Raw genomic sequence first — 20620 nt, 5'->3', positions numbered from 1 at the left:
TGTACAAATTGTATGTATGATTTTGTAATATAGAAAGTGCAGGTGAAACCTACATTTGTATGATCTTAGTTTAAAATTTGACAGATTATTTTTGTCATAGTACCTATTCTCTCTCATGTGTATTTAATTAAAATTTGGTAATTTACATGTAATGTTTATTTTGTTACAGTCAGAAGAGTTCTTATGAGATCATTATATTACTTAGTGTTCTAGGTTACAGGATTTAAAATTTGATTCCTCTTTATGGTTCCTAAAAATAACAACATTTTTAATGTTTGGAAATCGAAACAATCAAAATTAGTCAGAAATGGTGCTCTGAATACATCTTAAAATTCTTGCTGGAACACATTGAAAACAATTAGTTATAGTGTGTTTTTTTACTGCAGGATAGTTGTACAACCTGTTTTCCAAAATTATTTATTTTTTATCAATATCATTAATGATGTTTAAAATAATTTTTAGTTAATATAAAAGAAAACAGTTGTTTGTATGCTTAATTGAAATGTAATATACAATGACCAATGTAACTCCATTTTTAACCTTGTAGCTCACAGTTTTTTCACATCTTTTGAAGCCTTTTTTCAGTGACCTTGTTTGAATTCTTATGTCAGTGAATTGTTGAAACTTGTGTCTGTGATTTAGAACCACTGTACTCAATGAACACAGATGGAGACATCTCGAGTGTTGTTAGCTAGGTTTGGTGAGTAAAAGTTTGTAGACGCTAGCAGCAATGTCCGGGCTCTGCACACAACCTAACAACAATAAATGTTTTGGACTGAAAATGTTCTGAAATAACGCTCCACATGCTTCAGGTGGGAATTCATGTGCGTCAAGTTGTCAATAAGCTTTATTCAGCAGGAAAACAAGTGGAATATTGAGTTGGTACATACCATACCAACAATATGTATTCACTAATATTCCAATGGTAACAAATAGGGATGGGACGATTCCAAAATTTTCGATTCTGATACACGATTATCGATTCCTTAAAAAATCCTTCGATTCTCGATACTCGATACTCACCTAGTTAACTTAATATTAAATAATTCAAATTCTATTTGCAACATTTTTTTTTTTTTTTCAGCTTTCAATACATATATGATGTAGTATACATCATAAATTCATATTTATCAAATTTGAGTACACAACTAAGTTATTAACATTAACTCATATAAATGTTTACATCATTACAAGTTAATGGCTCATATGTCAAAGGGGTCAAACTAATGTAAAATTTGTTTTGTAATACGGAATAAACTATATAAAAAAAATTTAAGCTTTCCTTGAGCAGTATAAATTATTTTCATTCATACAACTTGCCTAACTTAGAGAAGGGTACAAATTAACTAAAAAATTTGTGAAATGAAACAGTAACAAAATTAAGCAACAACTAGAGAACTAGCAAATGAAAGTATTGTACTTGATTGTGGTATTTCGGCGTTAAGTTACATTTAAGAAACACAAATTCATTCGTTGTTATTGTCATCGTCACACCATTCGAAAATGAATGTTTGTTTACATTTTTCCGCTTTTTGGCGCGATTTAAAATGCTTGTGCTGCCCCGTACGGCTGGGTGACGAAGTAGCATGGTTCGCCCGATAATTATTATCTGCTTGATACTACGACGCTGTTCCAACTATATGCCAGCGCCCCCGGCTGACGTGGTATGGCCACTCACGTAAGGCTGTTCCAAACACCGTTGGCCCAATCATCTGCTTGCTTTTGTATTTATTTGGTGTCGCTGTTCCAAGCTGACGTCAGTGCCCCGAGCTGTGTGCGTGGACTTTAAAACTTTGCCTGTTTGTCTTATCTATCCAAACATTATGCCGGAACGGAAAATAAACGCCGTAGTTTTACGTATTTTTACAGTATATTTTTGGATTTAACATTATAACGTGTAGTGATGTGCGAGTCTCGGCATCATCGAGAACGAGTCGAGACAGAAATTTTCTCGATCTCGTCTCGAGATAATTTTTTTGGCTCGGAATTTTCGAGAATTTTGTAAACAAGAAATAGGTTAGGTAATATAATATATTGAGGCAGCATTTTGCGTTGCGTGTTGAAATAATTAACATATCTTCAACGTAACGTAGATCGAATAAAATAAAATATAATTGTTACAATAGTATACACGATAAATTATTAAAAAGTTAAAAACGAACAACTTCCGTTCACAAGTCACTACATGAAACGGTAAACGTAAACAATGAATTGTGCTGTGGTTATCACTTTAAATTACAGAAGAAAATGATTATTTTCCGTTAATAAAACCAACATTAAAGTTAAAAATAAATCATTTTCGGTATCAATATCATGTATCAACGTAAAACGGTACGGTACAAAATAAAAATATAAACATGACTGCAGAATTCTTCCGCGATTGCATTTTGTTTTATGGCCTTAGGTTATACACACGGCCAGCAGTATATAACAAGCAACATCATGATTAAATTGCCTTCCGTATCGATACTGATATATCGATAGTGACATATCGATAGTGGTGAATGTTCAGACTTTCATGATCAAGTACCGTCCATGGCTCAAGGAAACTGTATAGACTATGGAGTCAATAACGTATGTTTACATACGACAGTAGGCAAATAAACTGTTGAGTGTAAAGGTAAAGTTGCAATTGCAATTGTGGATACTTGATAAAATTATTGAATAATTATGTATGTTTGTCAGATTATTGAGTTTTACTTTTTTGGATCATATTATCCTGTTAACTAAAGTACAGATTTCTCGATCTCGACTCGATTCTCGAGAATTTTTAAATTGCTTTCTCGATCTCGTCTCGATTTCAAAAAAGTCTTTCTCGCACATGCCTAATAACGTGAGCGTGTGTAAGCTTTTGTTTGCTTTAGTGCATTTATGATTAATGTTCAATGGCGGCCATGTTGCGGTGTTTGTTTACCAGTGACCAGACAAATCTTTTACCCAGTATTTAAATTTCCCGTAAAAACATTGCGATTTCGCGTTTTAATTCTAAATTTCGTGGGAAAACGCTGTGTTGTGGCGATTTCGCGTAAAAACTGTATTTTACGGTGATTTCGCGTTTATCGTCGTTTAATCGCGATCGCGAAAAGAACAGGCCCCTACTAATACGCAGTGATAATTTTTTTATAAATCATTTTTGTACTTTGACTTGTGTATAACATCGACCCAAGTTTTAGATATTGTTTATTTGGGGAAATATGACTGTTATATATGCGTCTAGTCAGTCATAACCCCACTCAAAGAGTAGTTAAATAATTGTATCTGAGAGATTTGCAATGTTGTGAAATAATTTTTTTTGCTACATGCGGGAATCGACTTTTATCATCGATTCTCGATTATCGATTATTTAAGTAGAATCGGTAGGTATCGATGAAATTGGGAATCGGTTTTCCCATCCCTAGTAACAAACCATACATCCAAACAGTGATAGAACTTAATTATACGTTATGAAGACATTTCACTCAATTATTGTATGCATCAAACACAAAAATAATGAAATAGTACTGGGAAATATTCAGTATCCAAATAGATTACGTATTATTCCAAAAACGGAACTATAGAATCCCTTAGAATGAATGCCACAAAATTGCCCTTATTTCAATGTTATTTTATTAACCTTGCCTGCAATAGCAATGTGTATGCTTATAAATACTAACACAATGGCGTTATGCTTTCCAGTTTTAAAGGATTGTTTTTTTTTTTGCAGTGGTTACAAACTGCTTATTCATTGTTTCCTTGTTTTCAATATAGATTTCAGATAGTCCCACAGTGTGAACTTATGCCATTTTTTACTACAATGTGAACATGTTTGAATAAAGTATGGTTAATTATCATATATCCGGCACACTAATAAATTGACACAGTAATATACTCATTGATATTTTACAAAACACTAGATTTCATGGTTTTATTTTTAGCTCAATTTTGTTTTAAAATGTAAGATACAAGTGTTACTGGGTTTATTTTTATAAATTATGTTTATTTTATAGTGGTAGAAGCCACAATTTGCTTGGACGAAAATTAATTGGAAAAAATTTGTGTTTAAACTTTCAAATTATAAATGCCAAAATACTGATGCTACTACTGATGCTGATGTAGATTCTTACCTCAATTCCAATTCTGGATCATAGGTTTACAAAATTTCTTAGTTTGATTAATTAAAAATATTTCATCTGAGGAAGTCAAAGTATTGTCTACGTGAAAATATTCCAGTATTTCCACACTTCACTAAACATTTTAGTAATTTTTAAATGTAATTAAAAGTCTAATTAGTAATTAACAGTATATGACAGTTTTAAAGAACTCAAGCCACATGTAGCTACATTGATACCACAGTTAAAAAAAAAATTATAAATACCGGTAACTACAGAAAGTGATTTTTTCTAAGGTTTTTCAGTTTTCTCTTTTAAATATTCATGCCTCAAAGAAACTGGTTGGCTAAATTTAACGAGGAAAAATTTACAATTTTGTATATTTAAAGTAGGTTACAATTATAATATATGGGGTAGTACTAGTAGCTTCTACATGAAACTAGTAATTGAAAGATTAACTTTAACGGAAGGCAACTATAATTACAAGTTCACAGCAAAGCATGACAGTTGAATTAAAGTTTTCACAGACTCAAACTCGGTGATGTTACACTTCTTCCAAATTCCAACCCTGTAGTCATGGTTTAATTTTAAATATTATCTTGAACACAGGTCTTTTAATTGGTTTGCAAGCCGTCCCTGACTAATGGCAGGGATTAATGTTGTCCAGTTTCTGCTAAGAGCGGGGTGTGGCTACAGATTGCATATTATCTTTGAAAGATTTGTGCAGTGGGAGTGCATGACTTGGTGTAAGCTTTTGGACATACGCCATTGCTAAGCACATGTATGTCTGTAGAAGAAAACTACAAAAAGCCTAAAAGACAAAAACACATATTACGCAAAAAATTGCTGTTGTCAACAGGATATAAACACCACATAATATTCCATAACAGGAATATGGTCAACAAACAAAGAAAAACAAAGAAAAAATGGACTAACAGAATGAAAAAACCTCCACAAATGATGACAGCATAAAAAATATTGAACCCAAAAAAAAAACCCATGTGCGTCTCTGCCTGAGCACGGGAGCAGATAGCAGTTCCCGAAACATCTCTTGTTTCTGTTTTGGAAAACTATTGTGTTTGTTTCGTCTTTTCGTTTTGTCGTGTTTTTGTCTCGTTTCAACTGTTGTGCTGATTTTTTTTTGGGGTTCAATATTTTTGTGCTGTCATCATTTGTGGAGGTTTTTTCGTTCTGTTAGTGCATTTTTCTTTGTTTTTCTTTGTATGTTGACCATATTCCTGTTATGGAATATTATGTGGTGTATATATCCCAATGACAACAGTAATTTTTTTCTTAATTTTTGTTTTTGTCTTTTAGGTTTTTTGTAGTTTTCTTCTACAGACATACATGTGCTTAGCAATGGCGTATGTCCAAAAGCTTACATCAAGACAGATTGCATGCCTGTTGCTGTGAAAGGTGTGACTAGCTTCAAGTCTGGCCCATATTTTAGCAATAATATATTCAATATATATTTTGTATGTGTAACAAGCATAAAATCATGTCCCATTACACTTTTTAGCAAACACATACTGAAATAACTTATTGCATGACTATAAACAAGGTTACAATAAATTATAAATACTGCAAAAGTAAAATACTTTACTCATGTTTAAATTCATATTGGAGGTTAGAATTGTGATAAAGTGCCACTAGTTTGGTATTCTTACGATGATTATTGGGAAATGAACAATATTCCTAAGGCTGAACATATTTCATACGCCTGAAAAAATATCAGGTACCTGTATACACATCTGCGTACTACATTCTGATGTGCTAATTTTTTTGACATATGTTTGAAAATCGTTACAGTCTGGAAATTGGTACCTTGTGTACTGTTTAGCATTATTATGATTAATTTTTTCTATTTTATTTATTGTAAACTTAAAAATATTTAACATATGCCTTAATAACTGTGCATTATCAACAAAAGTATGATACTTATTAGTAAGTTTCTGCATGCTTTATTTATGAGGGTTGGAACTTTAATAGTGGCAACTATTTACAACTAACAAAAAAGAGATGCAGTGTTGCGTACAAGTCATATGATACCTTCAGCAGCGCCTGCTGTGTTGATGGCTCGAATGGAGCTGTTTCATGCCTGAAGGATCTGTGGAACATTCCTGAAGCGAATGCCACTAAGTGGTTCCGTCATCTTGGGAATCTGGTCCAAGTCGCAAGGTGGAGCACGGTGGATGGTACAGCACTTCCCAGCTCCATCGATGGAACAAGTTAGCCACAGCCTGCGCTGCAAGCGGCCGAACATTCTCCTGCAAGATGGTGGGTGGGCTCTGCTTCCGCAAGGCAGCGCATATTCCCCGCCAGCCTCTAGACACTGTCGTGCTGTGCGACCTCTGGCATACGACTCCATTGTTCCTGTTTGGAATACGTCGTGACAACACTTCAGGCCAGCTAACGCGAGGCTCTGTGCTTCTAGCCAGTGCGCATGCGCATGATGTGCTCTGAGGTTAGGTAGGTGTGTGACTAACGTGTGGTGTAAGCGACATTATTTGGCGTGTCTGCTGAGTGCTGCCACCATTGAAGTTCCAGTCCTCGTTATTAAGATGCTTGGGATCGTAGCATAATCTATTCTAATGCTCTTAAATATCATTACACCTAAAGAAACACAAAGAAATAATTTCTTGTGCTGAGCTCAGTTGTAAGGACTCTGCTAAAGATAATCAAGCCAGTACTTGACTTGACTCAAAATGTGCAGAAGATAAAGGCCCATAGAAATATGCTAACACCAAGTCAGCTTCACATTGATCATTTAGTTTAGTCACGTTAAACAGCACTTTAGCTGTGTAACGTGACTAAACTAAATGTTTCGTTTCAGCACAGGCCTAGGGTTATTTTCTCAAAACCATTAATGTAGTTGGGTATACCAAAAGCAGGTAGAAGCATAAAAGCAGTTTTTTCTTGTGTAAATGTGTAAACAACAGGAATGAAATACATTGTGATAAAGTGAGCCAGGGAACAGACTCATGAACGTAATTGTGGAGAAGGGGTAAATTGTCTTCCCAAACAAAAGAACAATGAAAGCAGAAGCAATTGATCTCGGCCTGATGTTACGTATTTTTGCCCTTCTTTCTGGGTATGCACTCATTAATTTGCTGCACTTGTTAAATAGAATAGGACTCATAAAGTACCGTTATTTCTAATTAGGTATCAAATATTTTAATTGTAGAATAGGTCCTATTGGTTTATGTACTATGTGATTATATTTCCATTTCACTGGTATGAGTTCCTCAACCTTGGTAAGTATTGCGATTTTAAAAGTTGTTTGGACACACCTTTGTTTTATTTTGCAACTGCGAATTTAAAAAAAGGGTGAAATTACTGTGAGTAGACGGTACGTAGATGTCTTCATGGAACACATTTTATGTGATGTTTAGTTTCAGTCTAAGCTGCTGTAGTTTGAAGTCTAGGTTACATATTGTGATTTCCATTGTTCAGTATTGTGTAAATGGGTTTGTTGTGTTTTTCAAATTGAGTTTGTACAGTATGTGAAATACAAGAAACTGTGCCTAATACTTTATATAAAGTTGTTTGTTATTCATGCCATGTTTCTCCTACTTTCCTGGGTGTGGTTGATAAACCTGAGTTTCTAGAAGTGCTTCACTAATCTATTTTCTGATGTGTCACTGATATGAAAAGCTCAAATACAATTTCTTGGACATATGCCATTGCAGTTTTGCACTGGTTTTTCGTGGGAAAAATTCAAGATTGCAAACTAAAAAATAAAAACATATAAACCAAACACTGTACCTAAACAGGTATTGTAGACAACACAACGAAGACAGCATGGACGAACACATTCAAACATAAATGTCAGACAGCACAAGAATTCCGCCATTTAAAAAATAACAGCATAACTCCTCAGTACCAATTTATCAGAAAAAAATTTTTGTACTCTGAGAAAATGTACAATATACTGTACATGCTATAATTATTATAATAATAAGAATATTTAAGGTTTCTTTGCTGGAACCTCTTCCAAAATTACTAGTTAGTCATAAAACCACTATCTGACGATTTATTTTACAAGTGCTTTCTTGGCATTAAAGCGTACCAGATTGGAATGTACAGTATAGTGTACATTCCCACTGAGGAGGATAAAAGATCACTGTGGGCTAACAATGATAACAGTAAATGCAGGCAGACAAAGCCTGGACAATGCAGCAAATATATGAACAACGATGAAGATGAACAGATATCTGTTGAAGCGTGTCTCATCATGGTTAGCCCACTGTGTGTGTGCTGTCGTTATTGTGTGGTCCATGTTTGTGTACCTATGTTTGACATCAACTAACTGATTTAGGCTTATTCTCTGTGGGTTTATGTTTTCAATTTTATTTCTTAATTTGCATTCTTGAATTTTTCCCATGACAAACAGTGAAAAAACTGCTATGGCTTATGTCCAAGAAATTGTATTAAATCAAAATTGCCAGTTGCATGAATCACTTGAAGAAAGAAAGCTCAAGCTGTGGGCCTCTGGCTGGATCTGGGGATCAGTGGCACTTGCAAACAGTAGTAATAATAGCAAGTTCCAAACCGTACCCACCACTGAAACGAGCAACTTCAACCAGGAGCCGAGTGTTCTGAGCTCGTGGGTCCGTGACACCTGCGCGGAGCACGGCTAACTTCGCACTGTGCTCCAGCTCCAGCTATAGGACTTCACTGCGTCCACCATGTCGCTATGTGTGTTTCATTGCATTACAGTACAAGCTATGCACATGTATTAATTTTTATTGTTAAGTCTTGCACCATATACCTACATTCTCTTTGTGATCTACGATTCGTAAAACATCAGACAATTACTTATAAATAAAATTATTGCCTGACTAATTGCATCATCATCTAATCTGTTTCCGTAGTTGGTTAATGCACACCACTATAGAACTAAAAAAGAAATTCAAGATGGAGTATTAAGCTATTCATTAAATTAGTCATCAAATTGTTCAAATGAAAACAGTGCTGTCTATAATTATAATGTCCAATGTTCGAATTTACTGATTTTTAGTCGCCAGAGTGCAGTAAATTAGAGCACCAAAATATATTTTTTTTTGTTTATTATTTTCATGTTTTGTAATTGAGTGTTCAGCTAAGTTTTGAATATTTAATTAACCCTTTAGCGACGGACGCTGAGTGCGTCGTGCGCTACCTTGTGGCCGGGCATGTGGCCGGCCGGCCGAGCCCCCTGTACGGGCCTCTTCCGACTGGAATCCACCTGATAAGCGCGCTCGCTAGTTTTGTCCGCTCTTCTTAAAATAAATAACATTTTTCGAGTAATTTTTGATTTTCCAAAGAAAACGTTTTACATGATTATATTGTACATGCTACCATTACATTATTATTTAGTGAATCGGCAGCAGCGCACAAACATTATTTTAATTCGTATAGATTTTCTATGAATATTTACTGCGGTTTCTTAGCTGAGGTGTACTTGTAGAATAAGAACTTGGTACTTCTTGAAATAAACCTGGCTACTTGTCAAAATAAACCTTGGTTTGTAATGAAATAAACTCTTTCTTTGCAGTGTTTTAGTTTAGATTACAAACAGTCAATATTTATGTAGAATTAAAAACAAAATATTTTTATTTTAACTTACGAATCTGCTCCGCAGAATGAACAAAGCAGTTGTTAATTTTTTTATATTTGAAAACATTTTACACGTATATATAGTTCATGTTATTTATGAATCTGCTGACGGGAATACATATTTCATTTTTTTTAATTATTAGCAAACCATAAGAATAACAAAGATACTTTGTTTTAAAGCTTTACATAATAGTACTCTCACTTGCAGAGTACTCACATCGCTTACATAAAAACGTAATTGCCACTTGCTATCTTTAGCTCTGATATTATTACAAACACATATAAACAAAATATTTATAGTTTAAGCATATTATTTACAGCACACAAAATATTTACATTGCAACCTTTGAATCAGCTCTGCATAATTAAACAAAGTATTTTTTACTGGAATTATTAGTCTACATTGAAATCATTACTATTATTGAATGGGCAAAACAAATGTCTTTCGCCTTCTTATGCATAGCAAAACAAACAAATTCACACAGTCTTTGCAAAGGATCCCAAAATTCAAAAACTTTTCAAACATATAATATTAGTTGATCAAAATATTAATTTTTTATGCATCGGCACCAGGGAAAATGTTTTCAACCTCGTGGTACATTGCAAAACAGGGAAATTCACAAAGTGTTTGCTTGCAGGCTTTACAAAATATTTTCGTTTGCTTTCTTTTCCCATGTTTCTTCTTGCAAACAATACATGTCGCATACTTTGACAGCTGTCCTGGAAGATGAAGTCCAGCAGTCAGCCTCTGTGGAGGATCACTTCGTCTCCCAACCCCACTTGCTCTTCTTCTGTCAACTTTAAACTTTTCCAGAACTTCTTGGATCAAGCCTAATTGAAAATTTGCATATGGCACTTTGCCGGAAGACAATTTGTATAGGCAAAATGCATTGAACAGAGACATGTCTATTATGTGGAAGAAAAGCTTTCTGTACCATTTGGTGCATTTCCTGACGCTTTCAACTGTTTTCATGATCATGTCACTTCGGTCAACACTTCCCATTGACTTGTTGTAGTCAATTACAACCGAAGGTTTGAGACGTTTTGCACCTGTTCTGTAGTCCATTTTAGCAGTCTCTTGCATGTCTGCTGTGTGAAAAGTGGACAGCATATAAACATCTCGCTTGTCACACCATTTCAAAGCTAACATTAGGCCTGAAACAGACCTGAATGTCATTTCTCCTTTTTGTAATTTTTCTGCCATTTTTGGCATTTCCTTCCGGTTGTGCCGCACTGTGCCGCAAGCATTAGTTGCGCGATTGTACAGCCAGCAGAAAAGAGTAGGGCTCTACCAGTGTTGCAATAACATCTCCAGAGACACCGAGATTGTGTTTTGTAAGATCAGTGTCAGTTCCACAATAAATGAAAAAGTCCAAAATATAATTTGTTTGAACATCACAAATCACAAAAATTTTGATTCCGAAACGACTTCGCTTTGCTGGGATATACTGTTTTATTTTTAAACGTCCTTTGAACAGAAGGAGTGATTCGTCCACACAAAGATTTTCAAATGGGTACAAATGTTCTCTGAAAACCCTGCGAAAATGCTCCAAAATGGGACGAAGTTTGAATAAATAATCTGTGGTTTCCACAGTATTGTCATTGAAGTGTAGGAACCTAAGGATTGACAAGTATCTATCCTGTGAAAGAAGTTGAGAAAAAATCGGAGTTTCCAGAACCGGATTTTTTGACCAGTACTCCGATAAAGCCAACTTTTTTACCCTGGTCATAATGAGAGATATAGCAACAAAAATAAAAAAATCATTTGGGGTCAGTTCTGTCCACTCTATCTTTGTCCTGTCCGTCAAATCGTCAGCCCTTTGTGTGAAATATTTGTTTGTTTCATGGCAAATATGAGCCACAATTTGTTCAGTTACAAACAAGGAAAACAAACTGAAAAAACTGTTTGTATCAACATCGCTTTTCAGTCCAGAGTCTGTGGAGGAAAACTTATGTTTTTGTGGGGTGAGATTTCTACAAGACCACACAAGTTTCCATTTTGCTTCTGGAGATGTAATTGTTTCTTCATCCCCTTCCTCCCCCTCTGAAGAATCATCAGACAATTCAGGGTCAGGTGTTGATGAGGGGCCGGAAGACGCCGATGGGCCTGACCACGATTGTTGAGTAGAATTTTTTCGTGGTAATGATTCATTTTCCGATTCATCACTACTGACCTCAAAGTCACTGTCAAACAGAAGCTGCAAGGCTTCTTCGGTTGTGTAAAAACGTTTGCTCATTTTAAAGTCTAACCCACAAAAGTAATGCAATAAAACCGTCAGGGAAAATTCGTAAAAAAAAAACGAATAAATTTCCATTACAAATAATAATTGTCAGCTCACAACATACTCATACTCACGTTTCAACACAGTGATAACACAAAATAAATTTTCATTATAAGTTAACGTAAATAAAATAATTTAGCACCTTATTCCCATGTTTATACGTCTAAAACCACTACAGAAGGAAGCCAGAAACGTGAATTAGGCGCGAAAAATATTCGGCAGTGCCGCAGGTCGCCGAGTGAATGGTGATGACATCTAGCGGCAGAAAAATGTACTACTAGTATCCCGACAGCCCGCTAGTTATCGCCAAGGTCGGACTTCCACGGCAGTTCACCGTAGCGAAACGGGAAAGAGGTAGAGTCGTCAGGACTTCTAGAGCAGTCCACCGGCGGGAAGGCACTGCATCCAGTGGACTTCTGCAGCGGTCCACCGTCTGTATGGCCCGACTTTGGCCGACTTCTACAGAAGTCAACAGGGGCTAAAGGGTTAACTTGTGAAATTTGTGGGAGGTCAACATTTATTGGTTCTGCAAGGCAAAAGTAAACTCTAATAAATGTCCATTATTTTATGTTTACCCTTCGAAATGGGAAACGGAAATAGCAATTATCACGAGTGTTCATTCTTCCGTGCTACCAAAGGACACAGACTGGGACAAATGCCCACACCACGCATGACACGTGGGCCAATCAGTGATCAGCGCCCGTCGGACACAGCCCACATCATATCAAGTCATTTTTAAACAAACTTTGATGAATGGAAAGAAGCATTTGTGTGCAGTATTAAAGTAAATAATCAAGTCCTGCAATAGACTGAATTTATCACTTCAGCTAATACCATTGAGAACATTAACATTAACATTAACGACTAATTGTTTCTCACCATTGCACTGTATCACTTTGTCACCACCAGTCACCACTATATGCGTGTAGCATGGCAATGAATCAGCATTGCCAATGTTGTCAATTAATATTCCCCTGTTGCAAACACGAGATTCAAATTTTAAGAACTTGACGTTTAAAATCCATGCTTTTTTTTGTACAGCTTTCCATAAATTTTGCCGCCTTAAAATCTGCCTCCCTGGGCAGTTGCTCAGTTTGGCTGAGTTAACCAGATCAGATGAAAGCCCAGTTAGATTGCGACCCTTCATTGAAACCATTGTGGTTGCCAGAAGGTACCGCTACGAGGACAGAGATGATAGATGATGGTGTCCTATTGGATGACTACACCAGCAAAAATGAGGGGAATTTCAAGGAATTATTAAGATTCAGAGTAGCACCAAATGACGAAGAATCTCACTTGTGCATTATATAGAGAAACTTGCACTGGGGAAAATATTCAGAATGAGCTCGTAGAATATTGTGGTGATAAAATTCAATAAATTATTGTAGTTAGAATAAAAAAAAGCAGGGTTCTATGCAATCATATTTGATGAGACTACAGAGCAGTTAAGTCTTAGTGCTAGGTATTTTTTTATTAAACAGCCATCAATGAAAACTTTTTAATGTTTATCGGTGCCTATGAATAAATAGTAGAAGGCAAAGAACTCGGCTGTGATTGTGAAAGCGAGGATGTTCTTGAGCTACGTCTGACAGGAAAACTAGTCTCACAGATGCTTTCAGATAGTTATCTCGATCCACATCTTTGTGTTAATATTCCTCCAGACAGTTGTCGTTTATTGGTTCATAAAAGTTCTGGTGCAGTCACAGAAATAATGGGAGTTAAGAAAAATGCCAGCATACGTCCATGTCAGAACCACTGCCTAAACAATCATCCCAAGTGCCACCAATTAGCAATACTGTTTCCAAAATGGGGGGAAAAAAAAATTGCATTTCTTTCTTTGACCAATCTGCCAGAAGACAGAAGTTTATAAGAAAGTTTTAGTTTTCAAATATTTATAAATTATGTGAGACTAGGAGGTGGAAGGAGACACTTCGGTGCTCAAGTCTCGTGAGCATTTACGTAGTATCGTTACGGCTAGTCTCGAAAACAGCCTCAAAAGCAGTGACTGCTGAACGCCTTACTGACCAGTGAATATCACATAGCAATGTTCTCTCTCCTTGATGTTTTGACGATCACATTTCCACCGAGTACCCTCCAAGCACAAGCACTTGATATGCTTGATACTTCATCTGTTCTCGAGGCTAGGAGAGAAAACTGTGGCGATACTGTTCATGACAAGTGTTTTCTGATGCAAAATCACTGCCTTCGAAACTCATTGTAGAAATAAGAAAACATCTAACAACTGCAAGGCAGATACATAGAACTATGATACTGATGCCGTCTATAATTCCATTTTGGATTTTATAAGATAAGAAATCCCATTTTTCAGAGGACTGTTTGAGATCATTTGACATTCGTTTGTTGGTGCCCGATATTCTTCTCAAGAGAAGTAAGGGTGCAGATTTGAGAGAGAAACCAAAACTATTGCTTCTCGTTTTTCTTTTATTCAGAATAATGAAGTAAGTGTTACATTAGCGAAGCTTGAAGGAGTAGTGCACGTACAGGAGGCCAAAGTAGTTTTGTGAGCTTTAAGTAGGTATCAGATTAATTAAAAGTCCCAAAAACTGTCATTGTTATTTTGAAGTGTGAAGAGGAAATGTTTCCTACTATATTTAGACACTAACAGTTCTAGTGACATTACCAGTTACCAGTTAGTGTAGCCACGGCAGAAAGGACAAAAACATGGCTGAGATCCAAGAATTTTTGAAGAAAGGCTTAATGAACTATGCCTTATGCATATGCACACACACACATTTGGATAAATATTGATAGTATTATTGAAAGATTTACCAAAAAATAAAAGATTATATTTTGTTGTGTAATGTTAGTACAATTAATATTTCAGTTTCCTTATTGTTTCAATGTAATCTCATATTTGTAAATGTGTATTTGTGTCCATTTTCTATTCATTGTTTTAGGATCTAAGTCAAATAACACATACTTAAATTCGTGTGTTCTGCGTTACATTTATTTGGTCGCAAAATTGTATGTTAAGTTCAATATTTCTGACTGTAAATTTGCAAATATTAAATGGGCAATTTATGACTTGTTAAACATAATTTTTTACAACTGCGTTCCTGTTGCTACGATAGCCCATCATGGAAGCTATCCTGGAGTCGCCCCAGCACGGACAACAGGGCCAGGACAATATCATGCGGAATACAGAGTTGGCTGGCTACGCTAGTAAATAATGAAACCAAACAAGCCGCACCATGAATTATCGTGATCGGCTGACTTACTTACAGAACACAAACAATAAAATGACCATTACCAAACACACAGGTACCACAGCAGGCATCCACTTCATGCCAAAGAATAGAATACAACCCAATCAATTCATACCTTTAAAATCACATATCTACTTGGAATAGCCGCATGATCTATCATGACTGGCTGTATCACTTCCATGAGCAAAAGCCCTTCAGACTGCAGAAAATACCATGGCACAATAAGACGAAACCACTGCAAATTCTCAATAATTTTCTGCTCGTAGCTAACTAAAACTATTACGAATTAGAAGAGCACAGGAAATGAATCGAACATAGTAGTATGTATATCATTTGGCGTTAACATGGATTCAAATTCAAAATCTCGATCAGCTTCGAATATTTCGGAAGCACAAACGTTCTACAGGTTGTTCCCAAGGTAACAAACAAACAAAAAAAAAAAAAATTATTGAATTTATTATGTACCTGAAATTGTGATGTAGGTAACCTAATGTACAATCCTTCGGGTGTTGTAATAGTTACCTCAAAGACATTAAAATACTCGCTAACAATTTTGCAATTAATAAAAAAATAATTAAATGGCCTAATTCTCCTGCAGTTTGCGCAAATTTAACTGCCACAAATTAAATACAAACAAAGAAACACATTCAAATTTTATTGTTTCAAAAGCAAGGAAATAATTGGATTTTCGTGATGACGCTATTAGAGTATTATTTATTATGTACGTAATACACACTTTTTTTTGTAATTTAATTTTTTTTCTGAAGAGCATCTACACTATTTAATTATCGAAATATCTTTATGAAAATGAGCATGTACTGTTGGACTGAAATATAGTTGGACAGGAAGTATATTTTTACTACCGATGACACAAATAGTTGCCTGCATACCTATATTCAAATCTGTATCTCAGAATTGGGTCTAGCACTTTATTGTCTTGTTTAGAAATAGAAACATGTCCAAATTAGACAACAATTAAATAATAGTACCTTTTAGTCAATAAGTCTGCTTTAAGTTAAAATGCTCTATGAAATTTAGTAAGAATTAATAATAGTTTCCTAGTTGTATGATCTGGATTCCGTCCAATTACTCATAAATATAGTACCTATTGTTTCATTTAAACTTCGTACACAAATGTAAACACTCAAGAGATTATAAATGTTAAATTATAACAAATTATATAAGTAGGTATAATTAATTATTTAGAACAGCAATATGACAAAATTTAAGTTACCTAGTACGTAAAATATTTGTTAAAAAATCTGCATAAGCATTTTATGCAAACAATATCACAATAAACATACAATAAAATAGTTTGCCATAACTTGAAGATTTTGTATACTAGGTTTGGCCAGACTGAATTCAGCACAAACAAGTGATTGCATATGACATGATAACATCCCTGAACACTGCTGGTACAACACCTGAAGTGTCCGTCACCACCACAGTGTGTCTGCTGTTCAGTAATACGCGTGACACTTGTTTCCTAGCAGAGTCCCCCACGCAAGGAAACCTGCCCCGGGCGGTCGCAGCAGAACCCTGGAGATACTCTTGGCAGGCGGCGGGCAGAAACCTACCGTTCCCCACTCTCAGCGCTCTTATGCCATCCTTGCTCTTGGCTAACGGCAAGTTGCCCACGCCTCACGACAACATACTGCTTTGAAGCCTTTTTAGGATCGAAAACACTGCAATTGCACATTTAGCGCATCTGTAGCTGAATACAATCCCAGTAAACTGCGATTACATGGAGGAAATGACAATGCAAATAACTATGCCAAAGATTATTTTCAAATGTGCGAAATAATTGAATAAAGGAATGATGTAATGGAAAAACTACGATAAGCAAGTTTTTAGAAGAGCTTGTTCGATACCTTGGAAAAAAACACGAGCAAGCAATGTCAATGCTACGTTGGAGCGCACAGCTATTGGCTTAATGTGAAACACCTCGTGACAGAGTCAGATGACACCATAATCCATGCGAACTTGACACAGTTGGGATCGTGTTGGCAGGTACTGCATTACTGAACTGGCACTACACTTTCACCAGGGAGTGTAGCCCGAAGAAGAGGAATGTTGCAAACTATCGCCTTCTCTAAATCTCTCTTGATCTAACATTGTTCTCAAACCTGCAAGATGGACCAAAACAGTTAGATTCAAGTTCCCCTTAGCATTAGCTCTACGCCAGTGATCTTGCATCACGTTGAATCGGCTGATGCCCGTCGGATCGGGCGCAACGATCTTGACCCCCCACCACTTCTGGCTGTGAGGTGCGCTGAACAGCGAGGACCGAGACCAGTTCTGATTGGTAAATGCTGTCCAACCCCTCCCACACCACACTTCTGCTCCATTCACCAGCGATGCAATCTCAGGTCATGTGAGCGAGCTTTATATACATGCTAGAAAATGACACACACTTGCATATTTGAGGTTAATAGTTAAGAAGTTATAAAGGTGAAACGATATATACGTCTGCGTTCCAGTCCAAATTGATATCCAGGTACCCATATGTTTCGATCTGATTTAAAAAAACATTTCACATTCAAAACAAGCTGAAAAGAAAGCAAGTGCTGATAATGTTTTCATCAGTTGTGTTTTCAACCTATTTGATTCTATAATAATATCAATTAAGATGAACAACTATATTTTATCCAAATTTCCTCTTTCTTCTTGATGAGCTTCCATGGAAAAAGTTTCTCAAATTTTTCTTTCCGTTTCAAAATCAGGTGAGGGTATTTGTAAGCTTGTGTGGGTTGTATGTGTGATCCTCCTTGACATTATACACCTTATACAGTTCAGACCAAACCATTTTGCCATCTGTAGCATGCAAGTGTGTTTTAGACATTAGAAACAAATTTTACATTTTGACTTATCTAAGAAATAACTAAATTTTTCAAAAGAATAATTATTAACAAGGCATATATATGGTTTTTCATATTCAAATACAATTTTTTACAGTTAACAATTTCTGATACCCACTAGCCTATTTGATATTTCTTGATTCTACTCGAAGTGCGAGTAAAGAAACTTCCCTCATCACTGCACTAAAAGATTATTTGTTGAAATTTAAAAAGAACAATCTACTGCCACTAACTGTTTGTACATTTTATTTGTAACTGAGAATACATTACGAATAATTATGAAGTGGAAACATTGACAGCGAAAGGTGATGAAAAGGCTGTGTCGGTTCCTCGAAGCAGTGCCACACTAACAACACAAGCGCTCGCGAGCGAGTGGAGCGCTCTGGCGGACTGGCCGGGAACTTCCTGGCTGGGTGAAGGCAGCGCCCGGCTGTCTCCGCCGTCCAGCGAGGGGTTCGATTGGCTCACACAACTCGTCGATATCACATCGCACACATTGGCTTCAACAGTTTTAATGGAAAGTTCTTTTGACGTACATTAAACAACAGCCATTATATGACAAAACATATTCAAAATTCTTTTTTGGACAACAAAAAAAAAATGTATGTATATAAATTAAAAATTATTTTGTCACATATAAATAGCCAGATGACACACGGAGCAGTTAAGTGTCTGTTGTTAACGGGCCGAGATGCCGGTCCTGATTCGCTGGCGTTCAGGATCTCAGCTCTGACGAAACAGCTTGTCCCCTGGAAACATCCCAGTCTCGTCAGTTGGTGTGAGCGCGGACGAGTCTTAGCTGCAACATCACAGGGTTTAGGCTGCCAACTGAACAGCAAGGTGCATTTCCTGCTATTTCCCGGGGCTTTACTGGCAGACAAAGCATTTTCACGTCTTAAACATTATTGACAATAGCACTGTAGAATGCAGTTAAAGGTGCGTGCCTTAATTTGCTCTATTAATACCGAAAACTTTAGGAAGGTGATTCCAATATGGAAAATGAGATAGATTATGTGTACCTAAGTATATTTCAATTGTGTGAACTAATTCCAAAGCATAGTATTCACCCTTAAAAAATCAAGCCTAGAAATGGCATTTGTGAAATATATTGGATATTAAACTACAAAAAAAAAAATATTGTGATTTATGCACTTAATCCTAGCCACAAAATTTCAAAAATATCCCTTTCTCTTTTATTGTATACATTAGCATTCCACAATTAATTTTATGGATACTGATATGTTTGAATTCTTCACTTAGTCTTGACTCCTCGCTAACCAGTGTGGAAACGATTGCTTTCTTCTGTGCAGGAGGATGTTGAAAAGAAGAAATTTGGTGTTTGTACGTATGTGCAGATTTGAGATACACGCTGTGACTTAGCTTTATATAAGGTTTTTTTTCCCCCTCAAAAGCAAGCAAAGAATCCAAACATCTCACAACATCACTACTGGCCTATTAATACAAAAAATAAGCATACAGCACAAGCTATAAACAAACCAGTGTCATTATGCCTTCGATTCTTAAGCTAAACAAAAGCCCTCTGATAAGCGAAAGCCATGGTATGTTTGGGGTGTCATATAATATTGTTACGATTTACCGCGGGTTCGTAAAGGATAGCCCAATTAAAGATTTTTATCACACACACAGTTTTATTTATTACCACTACTTGTCACCCACAAATAATCTTCTAAATTGGCAGATAATTAATTACACGTAAATAAATGTCAATTCCCCAGTCACTCGTTTCACACACCTCGCTGGGCAGCACCTCTGGCGCAACTCTCGCCGCAGCACCCCTCGTGGGTCTCCGCCGCGGGACTCCTTCGCCACACTCCGCCACCGCCGTCACACCCTTTGCCGAGATCCCACTCGACGACTCGCTCGCAACTTCACTCGGGACTTCGCCGCGCCTGCGACTCTATCGCCCGGAAACTCCCGACTCCACTGAACTCACTCACTCCCTGCCCCGGAACCTTCGTCCAAGGACTTTGCCACTCAGCCGCACCCGCGGCACTATCGCCCGGAAACTCCGCCGCGGGAGAACTCCCCACTGAACTCTGAACTCGAAGGTCGGCCCAACCTCCTTATATAGCCCTTGGGTTCCCGTCCAGAACAATCGGGCATGTCTCTGAGATATCGCGCGACCTTCGCCGTCGAAATGCCCAGAAACGCGTCGTGAGTCCTCGAAGGACACTGCGGCTGCTCAAAGAACGCCGATAAACGCAACAAGCATCGGGTTCCCACAAAACGCGCCGATAAACATGTCTGAGTCCTTTTATTCCGCAGTGCGGCCTCTTTTGCGCAACTCGATCTGAGGCAGGTGCGCGCTGCGACGGTCAGGATGTCGCGAGATAGTATGACACGAGATACCAGGGAGAGGATGCGGGTGGAAGGGGGCGCAGACAGGCCGAACGAGCGCGGCGACGCCAAGCACTGCAGCCAAGCGCGATCGTAACATTATACATGATCGATGTACATTAAAAACTTTACAATATCTATGTCATGTTTAATTAGAAATAATATAAATAACTGTCCATGTCTAAAATTTCTATTTTGATAACTTCAAC

General features: G+C 36.8%; 1 protein-coding gene across 11 annotated transcripts in view; it reads right to left on the bottom strand.

The window, feature by feature from the left end:
* Positions 1-18549: 18549 nt before the first annotated feature.
* LOC134538877 (troponin T) overlaps positions 18550-20620 on the bottom strand; it is a 46096-nt gene continuing 44025 nt past the window's right edge. For all 11 annotated transcript variants that reach the window (XM_063380461.1, XM_063380460.1, XM_063380462.1 and 8 more), the window contains one exon: positions 18550-18802. The gene's annotated coding sequence lies outside the window, so the exon portion shown is untranslated. The remainder of the gene's footprint in view (positions 18803-20620) is intronic.

The sequence above is a fragment of the Bacillus rossius genome, chromosome 14 (genome assembly GCF_032445375.1).
Source record: "Bacillus rossius redtenbacheri isolate Brsri chromosome 14, Brsri_v3, whole genome shotgun sequence".
Taxonomy (NCBI): domain Eukaryota; kingdom Metazoa; phylum Arthropoda; class Insecta; order Phasmatodea; family Bacillidae; genus Bacillus; species Bacillus rossius.
The sequence above is the reverse complement of the archived record's forward strand: the minus strand, read 5'-3'. Positions and strand labels throughout refer to the sequence as shown.